This window comes from Tamandua tetradactyla, chromosome 1, assembly GCF_023851605.1.
Source record: "Tamandua tetradactyla isolate mTamTet1 chromosome 1, mTamTet1.pri, whole genome shotgun sequence".
NCBI classification, from domain to species: Eukaryota; Metazoa; Chordata; class Mammalia; order Pilosa; family Myrmecophagidae; genus Tamandua; species Tamandua tetradactyla.
The window spans coordinates 186715321-186735167 of record NC_135327.1 but is presented as its reverse complement, the minus strand read 5'-3'; the positions used below and the strand labels follow the sequence as shown (position 1 = coordinate 186735167).

Below are 19847 nucleotides of genomic sequence, written 5' to 3'. Positions count from 1 at the left end.
GACTCCAGTCAGGTGAGCTTTCCTGATTTCTGGGAGACCTTGTAGAGAGGTGAGTGAGAAAAGCTGAAGTGAGAGGATGGAATAGTATGCCATCACCACTGAAGTTCCAGCCACTCCTTAGAGGCAGAGCCATAAGTGATAGGCAATATGAGAAGGAGAAGGATGGAAAGGAGAGATGCACTGAATTAGGATTCTCAGCCCTCCAGTGTAGCCAGTGTTTTCATGGAGGGAGAGATGAGAATTTGAGGTAAAAACTTTCTCATCATCTAAAAGTCTGAGCCCTGTTTCCCACCTTCAGTGTGTGGGTTCACCTTCTGGCTTCTCCTGCTCCAGGAGAGAGAGCTCCCCCTCTCTCACCAGACACAGAGGAAAGCAGTGGAGTTCACTTATCCTCTAAAGGAAGCACAGTTACTTCTCTATAGGCAAAGATGCCACACCTCTGAATATATCATCTGTGAAGTGATCTCTTAGGAGATAAGAAAGGAGTATGAGTAAATAGCTTTGATTACTTACATGGAGGTGAAAGCAGCATGCGGTAGTTAGAATTTATTTCCCTTCCGAATATGGATCATAAGTCATGGGGCAGGGAAAGGGGAAAAGCATGTGTGCTCAAGTTCATTATTCTTTACGCTAGTTCTGGTGATTATGAGCTGATATGCTTACGCATGTTTCTGTGTATTTGTGTTTCTAATAGGAGTCAGTGTCTTTCTTCATATGGGTCTGTGAGTTCCAATAAATGGACATGAATGTTTACACCCAGCAGAACCTGTGTGTTCACGCTTTGTCTCATTTTCCTATGATATCCTTGGAAGTCCAAGCCCAGAGAATAAACATCCGTCTCCAGGCCCGTGCCAAGAAGCGTTGGGCTAAATCACAAATGGCATATTGTTTTCCCAGTGTTGTTTTTGGATGACTGAGGAGACATGGGTTTTTGGGATAGAAAATTAACCTTGTGACTGCTAGTCATGGAATAGGCTGTGCAGGAGTGAAGTCTCTCTTATTAATTATTGAAGAAGGAACTGTTTTTCTAAACTTCTGTGGGGGGCATCCCAAAAGCATAACCCCCAAAGTTTTTCTCCAACCAGGCAGATTATCCAGATGAAGAGGTGAGTCCCTTCCTCTCTAATTTTCCCATGATAAGGATTTTTCTTGTTGACAGTTGGAAAAAAACTGGCTTTATACCAAACATCATTAAGATGGTGATGGGTGTGTGAAGGATGCTGTCTATCAAGGCCAGCTGCTCCAGGAACACAGCATAAGCCAGATAGCTAAGTCACCACCAGTTAGTAGAATCCAGGAATTCCAGTGAGAATTCAGTCTATTGTATACCATCTTACCTTCTCCATTTGCCTCCAAGGGAGTTTATTAAATAATCCCCAATTCTAAAATCTGGAATGACTGTATCTGTGAAGGGAGGGATATGAGTCTAAGAGAATAATCTTCCTTTGTTCAAGGCAATACTGTCTATTTTTTGACAATATATGCATAAGGTATAGGGGTATCAGCTAACATGTTGCCTGAGGGGAGCTTGGTATAAGGTTGACTCCGATAACGAAAGCTGAAAGGACTTCATTAGTCACTGGGCTGAGGGGAGTCACATCTCTCCTCTAACAGTGACCTAAGAGTCGTCGTGGTTCTTGATGTGTCTGCACATTAAAATCACCTGAGGAACCTCACCCAAGACCAATTACATATGGCCCTGGAAATAAGCATTTTTAAAACATTCTAGAGATGGTTCTAAATGTTGCAAAACATTGAAATTGGGGAACCTCTTATTCTGGCAACTTGAATCAGAATATCCAACAGGGCATCTAGTTATTGAAAGAGGAATAAAAAAGGAGACTATGTTTCCTTTGTCCATATATTGTACTGGGCTAATTGCTCATCATCTGAAACTTTATGGATGTTCAGTGACCAAATAGATTTTCTCTCTTAGGAAATTGTAGGGAAACACAAGTTAATGGAGAACATCTGACCTGAAGGTTGGGCATAAGTTGGGGCCAGGTGCTCATGTTGGTCTTTGACGTGTTAGTTTTTCAGGTAGTGGAGACTAAGAGGAAGTTGGTTTGGATAGAGAAGAGAATGAGAGAGCAGTTAGAGAAGCCAAAGCATGACATGAGTGTCAAGAAGAGATAGGATGGCTAGTCGTCAGAGATCCTAACCTTGTTGTCTTTTCCTAGATTGCAATCATGAGAACCCTAGGGAGAACTCTGATTTAGCACGGTAAGTGAGAAAGACAAAGCTCCTTGAAGATGTTGCCTCTCATGGCTCCATGCCTATCGTATACCTGTCTCTTTGTCTCACATGCACTTCATTCTCTTCTCTGTCACCCAAACATCTACTTTCTCTTTAAAAGCTTTTTGAGTATCACCCCTACATCCCAGAAGTTACAACCCACTCTTTGCTCTATAACAGTTTTCTCTTATCTTTATTCCTTTCCATGGCAAATTGTGGACAGTTTATGTCTCATTTTCAATTTTTATCAGCATCTAATGTAGTTCCTGGCATATAGCAGTAGTTTAATTGATGTTTATTAATTGAACACATTCTTAAAAATCAAATAGTTCTGATTTTTAAAAGTATATTGTTTCCTCATATGGTCAGAAAAGGATTTATCAGTATAAAACCTTTTCAGAATTGGACCTGAAACATACAAGAAATTTTTTCTCAATGATTTATTTATTAATTTAAAATGTCTACTGAAAACCCTAGGCAGAAAATTCTCCTCTTTTTTTCTTTTGACATTATACTTTGATAGAAAATTTAATAAGAGAATTAAAAGACATAAAAATAGAGAGGTAGTTGTTACTTAATGACAATATGCCTTTGCAGATTAATTATCTAAACAAGTAAAATGAGCCAGTTTGCAGAACTGCTCAAATCAAGGGATTCTGAAATGTTAACTTACCTATTACTATAGTTACATAGATCTTTCCATGAACAATGACTCGAATTCTATCAGTTGATGTATAAATAAATACCTAAAAGCTGAAATCAAAATGGAAATAAATTTGTCATACTTACTGAGACAATTATATTATGCCTTTGACTATATATGGAACTTCATGGACATTATAAAAACTTCCTATTATGAAGGAATTTTTTGTTTGTTTTGACCCCTGATTCATGACTTTCAATGCATTCAGTGTGGAATAATGAATCCCTGTGCCACAATTCATTATTGGCTAGTCAGCTAACCAGTAATGCACCAAGAGTTAACTGACTAAAATGAACTTTTTTTAATTTAAAATATTTTGTTAATAAAACAGATATTTTATATTCGTTTTATTTGTTTTACTAAAAACAAATTTATTAAAAACAAATAAAAATATTTTATATTTGTTTATTTTTTTTAATAAAAAATATTTTATTAACAAAATATTTTCTTTATTCTCACTCCCCACTCTCACACCCCTAATTTTCCCTATTAGCCAGCCAGTCATTCTAATACGTTCAATTTCTATTTTCTATATTTGTTCTTGGAAAACACTTAATGAAGTTTTGTGGGTGGGTATTTTTTTAAGTTTTTTTTCTTTTATTAGAGTAGTTGTAGGTTTACAGAAAAATCATGCTGAAAGTACAGAGTTCACATATACACTTCCCTTGTGTGTGGGTATTTTTAGTTTATTATTTAAGATATTTATTTTGTGATAATTGTAGATTCACATGAAATTGTAAGCAGAAAGATCCATGCACCCTTAACCCAGTTTACCCAGTGATAACAGCTTGGAAAACTGTAGGACAATATTGCAACCAGGATATTGACATTGATGGTTAAGATGTAGAACATTTCCATCAACACAAGAATACCTCATGTGGCACTTTTATAACCGTGCCCATTTCCATCCCACCCCCCCCACCTTTCACCCCAACTCCCTTCTGAACAACTGCCAGTCACTAATCTGCTCTCCTTTCCCGTAATTTCAGAATTTCAAGAATGTTCTATGAATGCAATCACATAGTACTTTTTGTAAGTGGCTTTTTTTTTTTCTCACCCAGCATAATTCTCTGGAGATTCATCCAAGTTGTTTTGTGTATTGATAGCGCAATCCTTATTTTATTGCTTAATAATACACCATGGGTATTGCTTAGTAGTACACCATGGTACTGATGTACCAGTTTGTTTATCCATTTGCCTACTGAACTACATGTAATTGTTTTCAATTTAGGGCTATTATGAATAAAGTTACTATCAATATTCATGTTCAGCCTTTTGTAGGAGCATATATCTTCATTTTCCGGATAAGTACTTAAGAGTGCAATTGCAGAGTCATATGATGGGTTGTATGTTTGATTTTATAAGAAACCACCACACTCTTTTCTAAAGTGGCTGTATCATTTTCCCTTCCCACCACCAATGTATGGGTGATCCAGTTTCTCCATATCGTCACCAGGATTTGATACGGTCAGTATTTTTATTTTAGTTATTCTGATAGATATGTCATTATATCTCATGGTCATTTTAGCACACATTTCTCCAATGGCTAATTCAGTTGAACATCTTTTCACGTATGTGTGTGTGTGTGTGTGTGTGTGTGTGTTTTGCCATCTGTATATCTTGTTTAGTGAACGACTCTTGTCTTTTGTCCATTTTCTAACTGGACTATTCATTTTTTTCGGACTATTGATTTTTAATGTTAAGTTTTGAGAGTTCTTATATTTTCTAGAGATGAATCCTTTGTCAGATATGTGGTTTTATTACCAGCATAGAGCTTGACTTTTCATTCTCTGAAAGAGTCTTTTGACAGAGTTAATGTTGTAAATTTTGATAACTTCCAATTTATTACATTTTCCTTTTAATGGATTGTGCTTTCGGTGTCAAATGCATTCTTTGCCTACCTCTAAATCCTGAAGGTTTTCCCATATGTTTTCTCTCCTATTATTTTTCTATTTTACATTTAAGTCCATGATACATTTTGAATTAATTTTTGTTTAAGATATGAGACTTAAACTACATCTCCTTTCTCCTCCTCTTTCTTCTACTACTGCTACAACTTTTTTGCTTATGGATGTCCAATTGCTACAGCATCATTTTTTGAAAAAGCTACATTTCCTTGCTTTTGCACCTTTGTAATAAAATCGGTTGGGCGTATTTGTCTGGGTCCACTCCTGTGTTCTCTGTTCTGTTTACTAGATCTTTGTCTGTATACCAATGCTAATACTACAGAGACTTGAATACTGCAGCTATAAAATAAGGTTTGAAATTGGGAAAACTGATTTCTCCCACTTTCTTCTTCATTTTAAAAGTTGTTTGAGCTATTCTAACTCCTTTGCCTTTCCAAATAAATTTTAGAATAATCTTGTCTGCAACTAAAAACTACTCAGCTGAGATTTTCATAGGAATTAATTTAAACCTGTATATCAATTTGAGGAGAATTCACATCTTTACTATGTTGAGCCTTCATGAACATGGTATGTCTTCCATTGGTTTAAATCTTCTTTGACTCCTTATATCAGCATTGTGTAGTTTTTGGCATTCAAGTCCCTGCATAATTTGTAAGATTTACACCTGTGTGTTTCATTATTTTTGGAGATTGTAAATGGTGTATTTTTAGTTTTGGCATCTGGATGTTCATGGTAGCTAATAGAAATAATATAATTTTTTTTTATGTTTGTATTGTATCCTGCAATCTTGTTGCACTCAGTTCTAGGAATTTTTTTTTTAATACTGCTTGAAATTTCTACATAAATAAGCATGTTATCTGCAAACAAGGGCATTTTATTCTATATTTTGCTTTCTTTCTGGGATATAAATATTGCCTTTTTGACCATATACATATGGTCTTTTATTGCCTAATTGTACTGGCTAAGATTTCTAGAATCCTATCAAATAAGATTGGTGACAGCAGACATTCTTGCCTTGTTCTTAATCTTAGGGGGCAAAGCATTCAGTTTTTCAACAGTTTCAACATCAAGTATAATGTAATGCTGTTTACCATATTGAGGTAGTTATCCTCTATTCCTACTTTTATGAGAATTTTTATTATAAATGAGACTTGAATTTTTCAAATGCTTTTTTTTGCATCAGTTGACATGATCATATGATTTTTTTTTTTTTATTTAGCCAGTTAAAATGGTAGATGTGCTGGTTTGAAAGCCATGTCCTTTTCCTGATCCAGTCTTGTGGAGGCAGCCATGTTTCTTTTAATCCTGATTTAATATTGTGGGTTGGAAACTTTGATTGGATTGTTTCCATGGAGATGTGATACACCCAATTGTGGGTGTGACCCTTTGATTAGATTGAGATGTGACCCCATCCATGCAAGGAGGGTCTTGATTGGTTTACCAGGGTCCTCTAAATGGGGAAACATTTTGGAGAAACCTCAGATCCGGACGTGGACACCCCCAGGAGACACCAGGAGCTGAAAGAGCTGACAGAAGCTAGATAGTTGCTTCAGAGCTGACACAGATGGAGACATTTGAAGATGCTTGGAGTCCCAATAGAGAGGGCAGATATCTAGACATAGAAGTGTGGAGAGGCAGAGCCCAGCAGACATAGCCATGTGCCTTCTGATGAGATGCTAAGCAAGTCAGAGTCCATAGATATGTCCTGGAGGAGCTAAGTGAAGGCCCACAGATGTTTAGAGAGAAAACCACTGGCATCAGAACCTGGAAGCAATGGAACCAGGAACAAGGACCAGCAGATGCTAGCCATGTGCCTACACATGTGACTTCCCATGTGACACACATTGGCTTTTCTTAAGTAATGATATCTTCCTCTGATGCCTGAGTTTGGACATTTTTATGGCCCTAGAATGATAAACTTATAACTTAATAAATTCCCTTTTTAAAAGTCACTCCATATCTGTAATATTGCATTTCCAGCAATATTAACTAACGAAAACATTAGATTACATTGATTGAGCTTTGAATTTTGATCCTGCCCTGGAATAATCTTCACTTTGTCATTGTTGATACTATGTGCTAATATTTTATAAAGAATTTTTTGATATTTATTACTGTGAGATATTGGTAGCCTGCTTTCTTTGTACTGTCTTGTCTGGTTTTGACATCAGAGTAATATTAGCTTCATAAAATGCATTGAGACATGTCCCCTCACAATTTATTTTCTGAAAAAGATGTGTAGAATTGATATTAATTCTTCTTCAAATGTTTGGCAAGTTTCTCCAGTGAAACCATTTGGAACTGGACGTTTCTTTTTGAAGAGTTTTTAAATTATACTTCACACTTGCAAGGATGACTATTATTGAAAATAGAGAAAATAACGAGTGTTAGAGAGGATGCAGAAAAATAGGAACTCTCTCACGTATTGCCTGTGGGAATGTGAAATATTTCTGTCACTGTGGAAAGCAATATAGCTCTTCCTCAACAGTTCAATATGGAATTACCATATGACTTAGCAATTCAATTCCTAGATATATAACCTCAGAAGTTGAAACTGGAGACTAAACAGATAATTGTATACCAATGTTCAGCGTATTTACAATAGCCAAAAGGTGAGAGCAATCCAAATGTCCATCAACAAATAAATTTATAAACAAAATGTGGTACATATACACATAGAATATTATTTGACTGTAGGAAGGAATGAAGTGCTGAGACATGCTGCAACATGGATGAAACCTGAAAACACTATGCTGAGTGAAATAAGCAAGGCACATAAGGACAAATATTATATGATGTCACATTTATCAAATATTTAGAAATAGCAAATTCACAGACTCAGAAAGTAGATTAGAGGTTACCAGAGGGAGGTGCAGAGGGAGTTTTAGGTTGGTGGATACGATGTTTGTACACAAAAATTCTAAATAAATTATGTGCTGGCAGTTTGAATCGCGGTGCGACGAAGGAGTAGGCGGCGGGATCTCGCTGGATATTTGACTAGCTCTTTCTCTGCCTCGCTTGTTTGACCTTCAGCAGAATTAGAAATGGCTGGAGGTAAGTGTGGGAAGGACTCTGGAAAAGATACGACAAAGGCGGTTTCCCGCTCGCAGAGAGCCGGCTTGCAGTTTCTAGTGGGCGTCCTGAACTGTAGGACTATCAGCCACGGGCGTGTGGGAGCTACGGCCGCGGTGCACAGGTCAGCCTCCTGGAGTAACTCACTGCCCCGGTACTTGAATTGACAGGAAATGCATCCAAAGATTTCAAGGTACAGCGTTTTACCCCTGTCGTTTGCACCTTGCTATTCGTGTAGATGAAGAATTGGACTCTCTGATCAAGGCTACATTGCTGGTGTTATTCCACATATCTACAAATTTCTGTTTGCCAAGAAAGGACAGCAGAGTACTGTCTAAAGGGTGCCTGGATTCCTTATTATTACACTTACCAGCTGTCCAGTGTTGGTAATTCCAGTGGATTGTATCTTTGGGAAAAACACAATTTTGTCCTTTTGTAATTCTATTTGAACAGGTTGGAAGTATAATTAGCTTTCTAACCAAACTTCTGCATTTGAATCTTAACCATATTTAAAAAACTGTTTAGGTTTTAATTGTGATCAGAAGTTAAAGTAGCAAACATTTGGTTTTGTACAGACATTATTTGCACTCTGGTGGATAAGCTGAATAAAGGTTATATCCCAACGTAAAAAAAAGAAAGAAAGAAAATTGTCTTCAATTTCCTCAATAGTAATGTGGATATTCAAATGATCTATTTCATATTGACTGAGTTGTGATAGTATAGTAGTTAAGGAAGAGGCCTGTTTTATCTAAGTTGTCAAATTTATTTGTGTTAGGTTGTTCATAGTTTATTCTATTATTATTCTTTTTTTAACTCTTTTATTTTGAAATACTTTCAAACTTATAGAATCATTACAAAAATAATAGAAATCCTATACTAAGAACTCCAACATACCCCTACCTCCCATACACCCAAATCTACTAATTTTAATATTTTGCCACATTTGCCATATCATCTCATCTCTCTCTATCTAGTGTAGGTTGTATACAATATTATCCTTGAACAATTAAGACTGATATTAACATTTCCTAAGAACAAGGATATTCGCTTGTGTTACCATCTTAAAATACAGTTATCAAGTTCAAAAAATTTAACATTGAAATAAGGATTACAGTCTATATTCCATTTTTTTCATGTCTCAATTATCATCTCTTTGAGTCTTTTCTCCTTCCTTATTAGATCGTATCTAGGGTCATATATTGCATTTAGTTGTCATTGTCTCTGTAGTTGCTTGCTCTTTTTTTTTCTCAAATTGTGGGAACATATATAACACAAACTTTCCCATCTCCACCATTCCCAAGCATACCTTTAAATGGGATTAATTATGTTCACAGTTTGTAGTATCCCACACCACATTCCGTTACTAAAACTTTCCTATCTCCCCAAATAAATGCCTTATACTTATTTTGCATTACTTTCTCATTCCTCCTGCCCCCCAGTTGGGGGACACTGTGCTCTAATTTCTGTCTGTATGAGCTCCAGTTTTTTCTTAGGAGTTACCTTGGAGATTAAATTTAGCATCTCAAATCTATCACAGTCTTATTTGTTTTGATACCACCTCGACTTCAATAGTATACACAAACTGTGCTCCTATACCTCATGATCCCCCACCTTTATGTAGTTCTTATCACAAATGACATGTTTATACATTATGAGTTTAAAACCATTGATTTACCATTTTTCTTTTAGATCCTGTAGGAAGTAAAAAGTGTAGTTACAAACCAAAAACACAATAGTACTGGCATTTATAGTTATCCATGATGTTACTCTCACCAGAGATCTGTATTTCTTCCTGTGGCTTTGAGCTATTGTCTATTGCCCTTTCCTTTCAACCTGCAGAACTCTAACATCCTTATAGGGCTGGTCTAGTGGTAACAAACTCCCTCAGCTTGTGCTTATCTGGGAATGCCTTAAGGTTTCCCTCATTTTTGAAAAGCAGTGTGCCAGATATAGAATTCTTGGGAAGTTTTTTTTTTGCTTTCAGCACTTTAAATATGTCATCCTACTGCCTTCTTGCCTCCATGGTTTTTGAGGAGATATCAACACAATCTTATTGAAGCTCCTTGTACATGACATATTGCTTCTCTCTTGTAGCTTTCAAAATTCTCTTTATCTTTGGCAGTTGGCAGTTTGGTTAGAATAGGATGCAGCATGGATCTATTGGGGTTTATTATGTTTAGGGTTTGCTGAATGTCTGAGGTGGGTATATTCATGTCTTTCATTAAATGTGGAAAGTTTTCAGATGTTATTTCTTTGAACATTCTCTCTCCTTTTCTCACTTTCTCCTCCTTCCAGGACTTCATGACTGTGTATATTGTTATGCATAATGGTATCTCACAGGTTCTTCAGTCTCTGCTAACTTTTCTTCTTTCTTTTTTTTCTGCCTCTCGCACTAAATGATATCAATCATCTCACCTTCAAATTCTGTGATTCTTTCTCCTGCTAGCTTCAATCTGCTATTGGACCCATCTAGGGAATGTTTAATTTGTATAACTATGGCTTTCAGCTCTATTTGGTTTCTTTTCATAATTTCCATCTCTCAGTTGATATTCTTTTAGTGTTCATCTATATTTTCTTGACTTCCTTTAGCTCTTTGTATGTATTTTCCTTTTGATATTTGAGCATATTTAAAGCCATTTTTAAAAGTCTTTGTCTGGTATGTCCCAGTTCTGGTCCTCCTTATTGATGATTTATAGTGTTTTATTGTACTTTGTCTGGACCATAACTTCATGTTTATTTGTATGTTTTATTGCCTTTTCTTGAAACGCAGATATTTTGACATTTTAATATGCTGTCACTGAAATTTAGACTCTGAAGGCTCTATTCCTTAAGCTTGTATCCAGCTAGTGTTATGACAGGGCTTTCCTTGAAGAAATAACAAGAAAAGTAGGGAAAAAATAAAACACCTTTTCGGTCTTTGCAGGTTGACCTGTGTAAGTGTCCTCCTTCAGGGTTTATCCCTTCAGAGAGTTTAAAGAGCTCCAGTCCAAGGTGTAGGGTCCTCCCTGATCCTTTCTTTTTCTATTTTCCATTTTTTAACTTTTTTTAATTGTATAATATATATACAAAGCAAAGAAAGAAAAAAAGCGATAATTTTCAAAGCACTGCTCAACAAGTAGTTACAGGACAGATCCCAGAGTTTGTCATGGGTTACCATTCCATCCTCTCAGGTTTTTCGTTCTAAATGCTCCAGAACACTGGAGGTTAGAAGGGATACATATTTTTTATCATCACAATTGACTTTTTTTTCTTTTATTGTGAAAAATAACATATATACAAAAGAAGTAATAAATTTCAAAGTACAGCACAACAATTAGTTGTAGAACAGATCTCAGAGTTTGGTATGGGTTTACAATTCCAGAATTTTAGGTTTTTACTTCTAGCTGCTCTCAGATACTGGAGACTAAAAGAAATAACAATTTAATAATTCAGCAATCCTATTCGTTTCTTAAACCCTACCTTCTCTGTATAACTCCACCGTCACCTTTGATCTTTCCATCCCTCTCTTTAGGTGTGTTTAGGCTGTGGCCATTATAAGTTTTTCATGTTGGAAGGGGCTGTCACTAATATGAGGTAAGGATATGGAACTAGCTGATGTTCTGGAGAGGCTGGGCCCTCTAGGTTTCAGGATTTATCTGGTCCAGGGACCCATTTGGAGGTTGTAGGTTTCTGTAAAGTTACCCTAGTACAAGGAATATTTGTAGGATCTTATATATTGCCCTAGATGTTCTTTAAGATTGGCTGAAATTGTTTTGATTGGGGTTTGGCAAGTTACAATAGGTAGCAATGCCTAACTGAGGTTTGCTTAAGAGTGTCCTTCACAGTAGCCCTGATCCTTTCTGCATATGTGTCTTGTCTTGGGCGTGCACATGTGACCTTAGGAATCACCTGTTTACATGGTTCTGAATGTCACCTTTTCCCTAGGAACCAGGTTCCTCATGGTCTTGAGCACTGTACTGTTGGACTGACACCCAGCAATCCCTTACCCCAGGCAGCACGACTTGACTACTCTCCTAGAGCAATCTGTAGGAGAGCTCAGTGTGTTGCCTTTTACAGCAGGGTAAATTCTGGGAAGGTAAGTCCCTCAGGCTACTTCCACATATTGGGTCAGACACACATGCTTCCAGTGTGGGCACAAGGATTACTCTGTTTCTTCCTGAACTGGGACAAGGGATTCTCTTTGGGAGTGCAGGTTGGCTCTGTGTCAAACCTGTGAGGAGTAGCATAGGGATCAGCCAGGCTACAAGAAAAAAGCCACTGCTGTTTTTTTTCCATTAATTCTGATAGTTTTATGGCATTAAAAGATGGGCAAGTTTTAGGATAATAAGCACAATCGTCCCAGATGATGTAATTAGGGGTGATTTAATTATTGAGCCTAGGCAGATTGATTACATGCTTAGCCACAGAATGTATGTAAGAAAATGGTGATGTGAATATGATGATGGACTTGATTTTTATATTATAATGAGCTATAATTGACTTATAAGTTAAAGTCTAAGCTACTGTGCATGCCAGGTGGACCCATTTTGGTTAGACCCAGTTTTGGTTATCATGGTAACTTTCAGCTTGGGATGGATTAGTTCTGGACTGGCCCAAAACTCTTCATTAACAAACATTGGGGGCTGTCTTTAGTGATCATAAGACTCTGAAGTTGAAAAACTGGATAAATGGGTACAACTGTAGGTTAGGCAGAAGGCTTTTATAATAGCAAGGCACAAGATAAAGGCTATGCAGTTATTATCAGAGATCAAGGCAGTTGGATTACAATTCAAAGATTTCAGGTGTTTCTCCCTGTCAACTCCAATACACCAGAAATTAAGAAGGAATATCTATATAATATTCAGTAATAATAATCATCCCTTCACTCCTAACTTCATGGTTGCAACTTCTCCCTCTCTGTTGATAATGTTCTCTCATTTTGAGGGATATGTGTGTGACAACTCTTTTAACTTTATCATGGCTGAAAAGGGGCATTGTCATTAATGGGGCAGAGGGATAAAACTGGCTGTTGTTCTTGGAAAGTCCAGTATTTCTGGGTTTCATAGCTCATCTGGCATTGGAACAGTCCGGAGGTTTTGAGATTCTTAGTTTTAACCAGATCAGTTTCAGTCACATCTGACTTTCAGAGCTGGAGAACTAACTTGGAGTCTTAAGTGTCACACAGATACTTCAAGTTCCAGGGAACCAGTCAGGACAGAGTCACTAGAGTAAAGAACATCTAGTAGCCTCAAAAGGCTCAGTTTCTGTGCTGACTGTTCTAATAAGGGTCCAAGAACTTCTGGCAGATGGCTTCCTTGCTTTTTTTTTTTAACTTTTTTTTTATTGTATAGTATAAAGTATATGCAAAGCAAAGAAATAAAAAAGCGATAATTTTCAAAACACTTTTCAAAAAGTGGTTACGGGATAGATTCCAGAATTTGTCATGGGCTAGCGTACGATCCTGTCATATTTTTCCTTCTAGCTGCTCCAGAATATAGGAGGCTAGAGGGCTTAAATACATTTTTATCATCACAATCAACTTTCTTTTTCCTTCTTTTTTGTGAACAATAACATATATACAAAAAAAGCTATTAATTTCAAAGCTTTGAAATTAGTTGTAGAACATATTTCAGACTTTGACATGGGTTGCAATTTCACAATTTTAGGTTTTTACTTCTAACTGCTTTAAAATACTGGAGACTAAAAGAGATATCAATTTAATGAGTCAGCATTCATGTTCATTTGTTAAGCTCTGTCTTCTAGGTATAATTCCGCTATTGCCTTTGATCTTTCCATACCTCTCTTTAGGGTTGTTTGGGCTATGGTTATTCTAAATTTTTGATATTGGAAGGATCTGTCACTGATATGGGGTAGGGAAATGGAACTATCTAATGTTCTGGAGAGGCTGGGCTAGGTGACAGGAGTTATCTGGACCAGGGATCCATCTGGAGGTTGTAGGTTTCTGGCAAGTTACTCTAGTGCCTGGAACCCTTATGGAATCTTATAAATTGCCCTAGGTGTTCTTTAGTATTGGCTGGAATGGTCCTGGATGGCAGTGGGCAGGTTATGATAGGTGGCAAGGTCTACCTGAAGACCATAAGAGCAACCTCCAGAGTAGCTTCTCGACTCTATTTGAACTCTCTCTGCCACTGATACTTTATAAATTACGCTTGTTTCCCCCCATTTGATGAGGATGTAATTGTTGATCCCACGGTGTCAGCTCTGGATTCATTCCTGGGACGTCATCAGGGAGACTTTCACCCCTGGATATCATGTCCCATGTAGGGGGAAGGCAATGATTTCACTTGTAGAGTTGGGCTTAAAAAGACTGAGGCCACATCTGAGCAACAACAGAGGTCCTCCAGAAGTAACTCTTAGGCATTCCTTTAGGTAGTCTAAGCTTCTTTGCTACCTACATAAGCTTCACAAGAGTAAGCCTCATGATTGAGGGCATGGCCTATTGATTTGGGTGTCCCTAAAGTTTGACACAGTACCAGGGGATTCCCTGATGGTAAGGTTTAATAGTTCCTAGTCTTTCCCCTCTCCCTCAGGGACTTTGCCAATACCTTTTAATTATCTGGTTAATATGCTCCAGGATGTTTTCAGGCATCACAGTAATCTATACCGGATTAAAGGACCTCTTTCTCATTCTGTGCTCTCTGTGTATCAGTTGTTCAAATGAGCTATACAGATAGGTTGAATTAGATTATGCACTACAGAAAGTTTCAGTTCCAGATCAAATAAACCTTTCTTCCTTTGATCTCAAAGAGTATGCGTGGTTCTAAAATATAGACACTGTCTTCTTTACCCTATGTTCTGAATTACTTTAATGCCAACCTGTCTGGCTTCATTCTTATTTGTAAATATCAGGTTATACATATAAAACAGCCTCTCAGAATCCAGAAATAATAATCACCACTCCAGATATAATGTGTCTGCTCTAAAAGCTTACAATCTAGGCCCCTGGCTTCCTTGCTTCTTAGTCCTACTTCTTTTAAGTCACATTTTCTTAAGTCAAGGCTTGCTCTGTTACTGCAGTCCTTTTTCTGCAGCTTTGAGGAGGATGTTTCTGTGAGTTCTTCCTGTTTGTTCAAACGTTCTATTGGGTAACTGAGCCCTGAAGCACCTCACTCAACACGATGTGGGCCCTTCTTAACCTATTCATGTCTACAGTGCATGTGGTAGCATCTCCTTTTTCATTCCTAATATTATTAATTTGCATTTTCTCTCTGTTTTTTTCTCTGTCTTGCCAGAAGTTTGCCAATATTATCAATCTTTTCAAAGAACCAGATCATTGTTTCATTGATTTTCATAGTTGCTTTTCCTTCTCCAATTTTAGTGATATTTGCTTTTGCATTTATTATTTCCTTTCTTCTTTTGTTTCCAATTTATTTTACTCTTGTTTTTCTAGATTCTTGATGTGGGAGCTTATATTATTTAGATTTTTCCTTTTTTCTAATGTATATATTTAGGGCTCTAAATTCCTCTCTTAGCACTTCTTTATATTTGTCTCACAGGTCTGTTCATTTTGTTTCTGTCATTTTATGTATTGTTTTATTGTTCTATCTTCAAGTTCACTGCTCTTTCCTCTGTCCCCTCTATTCTGCTGGTGAATCTATCTACTGAGCTACTTATTTATTTATTTATTTATATATTTATTCATTCTTTCATTCTAGAGTTTCCATTTGTTTTCCTACTGAGGTTCAACTTAGGTTGTTAATTTACAAACGTTTTTCTTTAAATTTATAGGTTTAGTTCTTTGCAATATCTTTTAAACATTGCAATATCTTTTCCCAATCTTTGTTGGCTAACTTGGTATATTGTGTTAGTCATTAAACAAATATTAATTTTGATGAAATCATTTCATCATGTATTTGTTTTATAGTTTGTGCTTTGAAGGCTTTGTTCAAGAAATTCCCTACAACCTCTATGACAGTAAAATTTCGTCCTATATTGTATTTTTGTTAATCTCATAGTTTTACCTTTGTATTATAGAGCTAGATAGAGATGCAGTTTTATTTTTCATTCTATTTAGTTAGTCAATATTTGCCAAGACCATCTACCAAAAAATTCAATCTTATCCACTTAGTTGTGCCACTTTTAATACATATCAATACATATTTATACATTAACATATTTAGTATATTATAATATGTAGCATATTTGTATCAATATGCATATTAATATATGTGTATGTGAGTTTCTTCTCTGAACACTGCTTGATTCTTTATTCTTAGGCAATTAATACACATTTTATTACTTTAGCTTTGTAGTATGTCAACTTCATTGTGGTTATTACGCTCTTTTCTATTGTTCTTACTTTCATTGTTGACCTAGTTAATTATGGATCTTTATTTCTCCATAGAAAATTTAGAATACATTTATTAAATTTCTCAAAAAATCCACACTGAATTTTTGATTAAATATAACATATAAAGTTTGGGGTAATAATTTGAGAAACCTTTTATCTGTATAACCTTAAGTCATTCTACCCAAGAGAGTGAAATGTCTCTCTACTTATTAAGGTTTTTGTTTATGTCTCTTATTATAATTTTATAAACTTTTCCACAGAGGTCTTACATATTTGTGATTAAGGTGATTATTAAATGCATCCTATTTTTTTGATATTGTATATGTATTTTATATAATGGTATTTACTAGTTGATTATTTCTACTTTTGATATTTACTCTGAAAAATTTGCTGAACTATTTTATCAGATCTAGTAATTTGTTGATTCTGTTATTTTATCTTCAATAGACAATCATTTCAATTTTTCTCTTCCAATCCTTGCAATTTGTTTTCTCGTTTGCTATGCTGACAAAATGCAGATAATATGAAATGGGTTACTTTTAACAATGGGAATTTATTAACTTATAAGCATACAGTTTTTAGGCTGAGAAAAATGTCCAAATCAAGACATCATCAGACAATGCTTTCTTCTTGAAGACAGGCTGCTGGCAACCTTGGACTCCTTTTTCACATGGCAAGGCACATGGCAAGGCACATTGCAGCATCTGCTGGGGTTTCCCTGCTCTTCTGAGTTTTGTTGCTTTCAGCTTCTTGCTTCTATGGCTTTCTCTCTCTCTCTGTATCTGAATTTCATTCTTTTATAAAATACTCCAGTAAGAGGATTAAGACCCACTGTGAATAAGTTGGGACACATCTTATGTTAAGATCCTACTCACTAAACAATCCTTCTTACAATGGGTTTGTTAATGGATAAAGGTCATGGAATCTTTGCCCAATATGCTCAGTAACCAATTCTTGAGACACTGGGTTTCAGAGAGGGAATGAGTTTCTTTGAGACACATAGTAGGAAAACAGATGGCCTGTTGGCCCAAAATCTGCCTCCCTGGGTTTAGGCAGTTCAAGGTTTTTATGGATTTTAGCAAGGGGAGATGAGGTCATTACGGTTTCAAATAGCAAGCTCTAAGCAGAAATGGAGACAGTGTTATCATTATCATTTCAATACTAAAGGTGAAAGCCAAAACGAAGAGAGAAAAGTTATCTTTTCAAAAGTTGAGTCTAGCTAATATGATTTAGAAGTATAAGGGGCAGAAAGTAGTTAATGGCTGACTTTAAATTCTTCATTAGCATTAAAGCCTTTGCCCTAAAAGTTACTTTAGGAAAATGGCCAGATAAAGGGAGTAACAGCTCTTAGATCACAAAGGCTCAAGGGAAGGGATTTGACCATCATTTTAGATATCAGGGAATTGAATTATAGTTTATGGATTTCAGGTATTTCCCTTTGTCTACTCCAATACACCAGAAAACAAAAAGGAATATCTGTATAGTGATTACTGAATCAAAATCATCTCTTGGATCTTGCTGATAAAATAAGCTAGACTAATCCAAAAAAAAGGTTATATTACATAAACTGAGCAATGTACTGGTAATAACAACATTCATACTAAAATTATAATAAAAGTAAAAATAGAGTAATGCTTCAAACATATTCTAATCAAGAAATCAATTAAGAGATATAAATAGATTGTTCTTATAACCTTGATTACTCAGATTTTAAAGTATCTAACTTTTGGTTATTTGGCCATTTGTTACCTCAGTATAAGGAAGAATTTGAATTTTTAGTGGCTTTGTTATTGTCAATTTGTATATTGTTGTTAGTAAATGCTCTCATGAATAGAGAAGACATATTTGAAGAGACATAATTCTCTCTGGATGAATTTAAAAAGCAGATAGATAAAGAATGACCCAACAGGATCTTATAGAAGAGAGGACACTTGTAAGACCTTTAAATAAGAAAGTAGCATTTAAATAAATAGAGTTTGAAGTAGTTTTTTTAGAAGCCATAATTTAATTTTATAAACTTTACCTTATAAAAGTAAGGTGCTAAATTAGTTTAACCTATTGCATAAGATGTGTTTTGGAAGTATAACAGTGGTCAAAAGGAATTTTCTATCCTGTGGCTGGTTGAGTTTGTATAAGCGAAATATTTTTAATATATTTAGAGATTGCTTAAAACTCCTAAAATTTTGACAGTGTTCTCACTGTCCATGTTATATCCGAATGCTAATCTGTATGATTGTTAAACAATGGTATGGTCTTGTTAGTCATGATTTGAGTTATTCTTAAAAAGCTACAGATCATAAAAAGAGCCAAATTGCCAGTTGCCTTGCTTTAATATTTTTTTAAAAAGAAAACATAGAGCTAGAGCTCCGTTACAGGAAACTTTAAAAGAAAGACAGAACAAATGTATAAATTATATTTTATCTGTAAGCATACTTTGGCAAATGTGTAAAAGTGAAACAGATCAAAACCTTTGCTATGTTTGTCAATATAAAACAACTGTCTAATGTTTTTATTTCTAAAAAGTAGCTTCATTTAAAAATGCATATAAAAATTAGAGCTTATATTGTAAGCTTTAATTGCTATCTTTAGATTTTGCTCTTTGTATAACGTACTAGTTCCCTGGATCCTTATGTATTTGTGTGATACCTGAGACTCAAATTTAGTTCTCCAGCTCTGAAAGTCAGAATAAATCCATAAAGCAACTGTTAAAATAACTGAAAAAGATCAAATTCTGATTAAAGATGTGACTGAAACTGATCTGTTTAAAATGCAGATGAATATACCCAGATAAAGAAAAATAATATTGTCTAATTTTAAGCTATAACTTTTGTGTATGACAAGAAGAAAAATTTTTATTTTGTCAAAAATTTGGATTTTCTGTAACACATGATGTAATTTAATATATCTGGTCAGTTTACTTAAACAACCTAATTCAGCTCATATAGAAACTGGAATAAGGAATAAAATCATAATATTCTGTGCAAGTTAATGTTATACCAAAATGTATTTCAGAGTATTGTATTTGGGGCAGAACATGGAGGATTGTTTGCAAAGTCCCTCAAGGAACTGGGAAAATAGAACTATTTAACTTTCCCACCTGGGGAATTCTTGAAATTTTCTTAAGCAAGAGCAGGTTCCTAATTTCATAAACCAAACCCTCAATCTTGAGGCTTATCTTTATGAAACTTATTTCTTTAATAGCAAACTGAATCTACTTAAATTTAGTGCCTGAGAGTCATCTTCAGAGAACATTTGTTGTTACTCTGTCATCTCTCTTTAAACCAAACTCCAACTGATCTTCCCCTCTTTGTTCACTTATACCTCTTTCCAGGGGTATAAGCCAGGTCCTGGTATCATGGACTAGTTGACCAAAAGGGGGAAAAGAAATAGACTTTTAATGACTAAGAGATTTCAAATTGAGTCAAGAGGTCATCTGGAGATTACTCATATGCAAGTTTCAGCCAGATATTGCAAACTGTCACAAAATGGCAACCCTCAACCAACAGAATTCTTGGAAAACCTGAAAAATACCTTGGGCTATATAAAATTTTACTTATTAAGTTTGTTTTTCAGAGACTTAAAACTTCCATATTGTTTTAATGCCAGACAAGCTCTGAAACCCTGAAGTGCTGAACTCTCC

General features: G+C 35.6%; 2 pseudogenes across 1 annotated transcript in view; both read left to right on the top strand.

Annotated features, from left to right (window-relative positions):
* The first annotated feature begins 920 nt into the window (after positions 1-920).
* LOC143681961 (olfactory receptor 9A4-like) overlaps positions 921-19847 on the top strand; it is a 79277-nt pseudogene continuing 60350 nt past the window's right edge. Inside the window, exons 1-2 of the transcript XR_013175000.1 lie at positions 921-1106; positions 2181-2223. The product of XR_013175000.1 is annotated as an olfactory receptor 9A4-like (transcript). The remainder of the gene's footprint in view (positions 1107-2180; positions 2224-19847) is intronic.
* LOC143687558 (histone H2A.Z pseudogene) lies at positions 7890-8309 on the top strand (annotated as a pseudogene).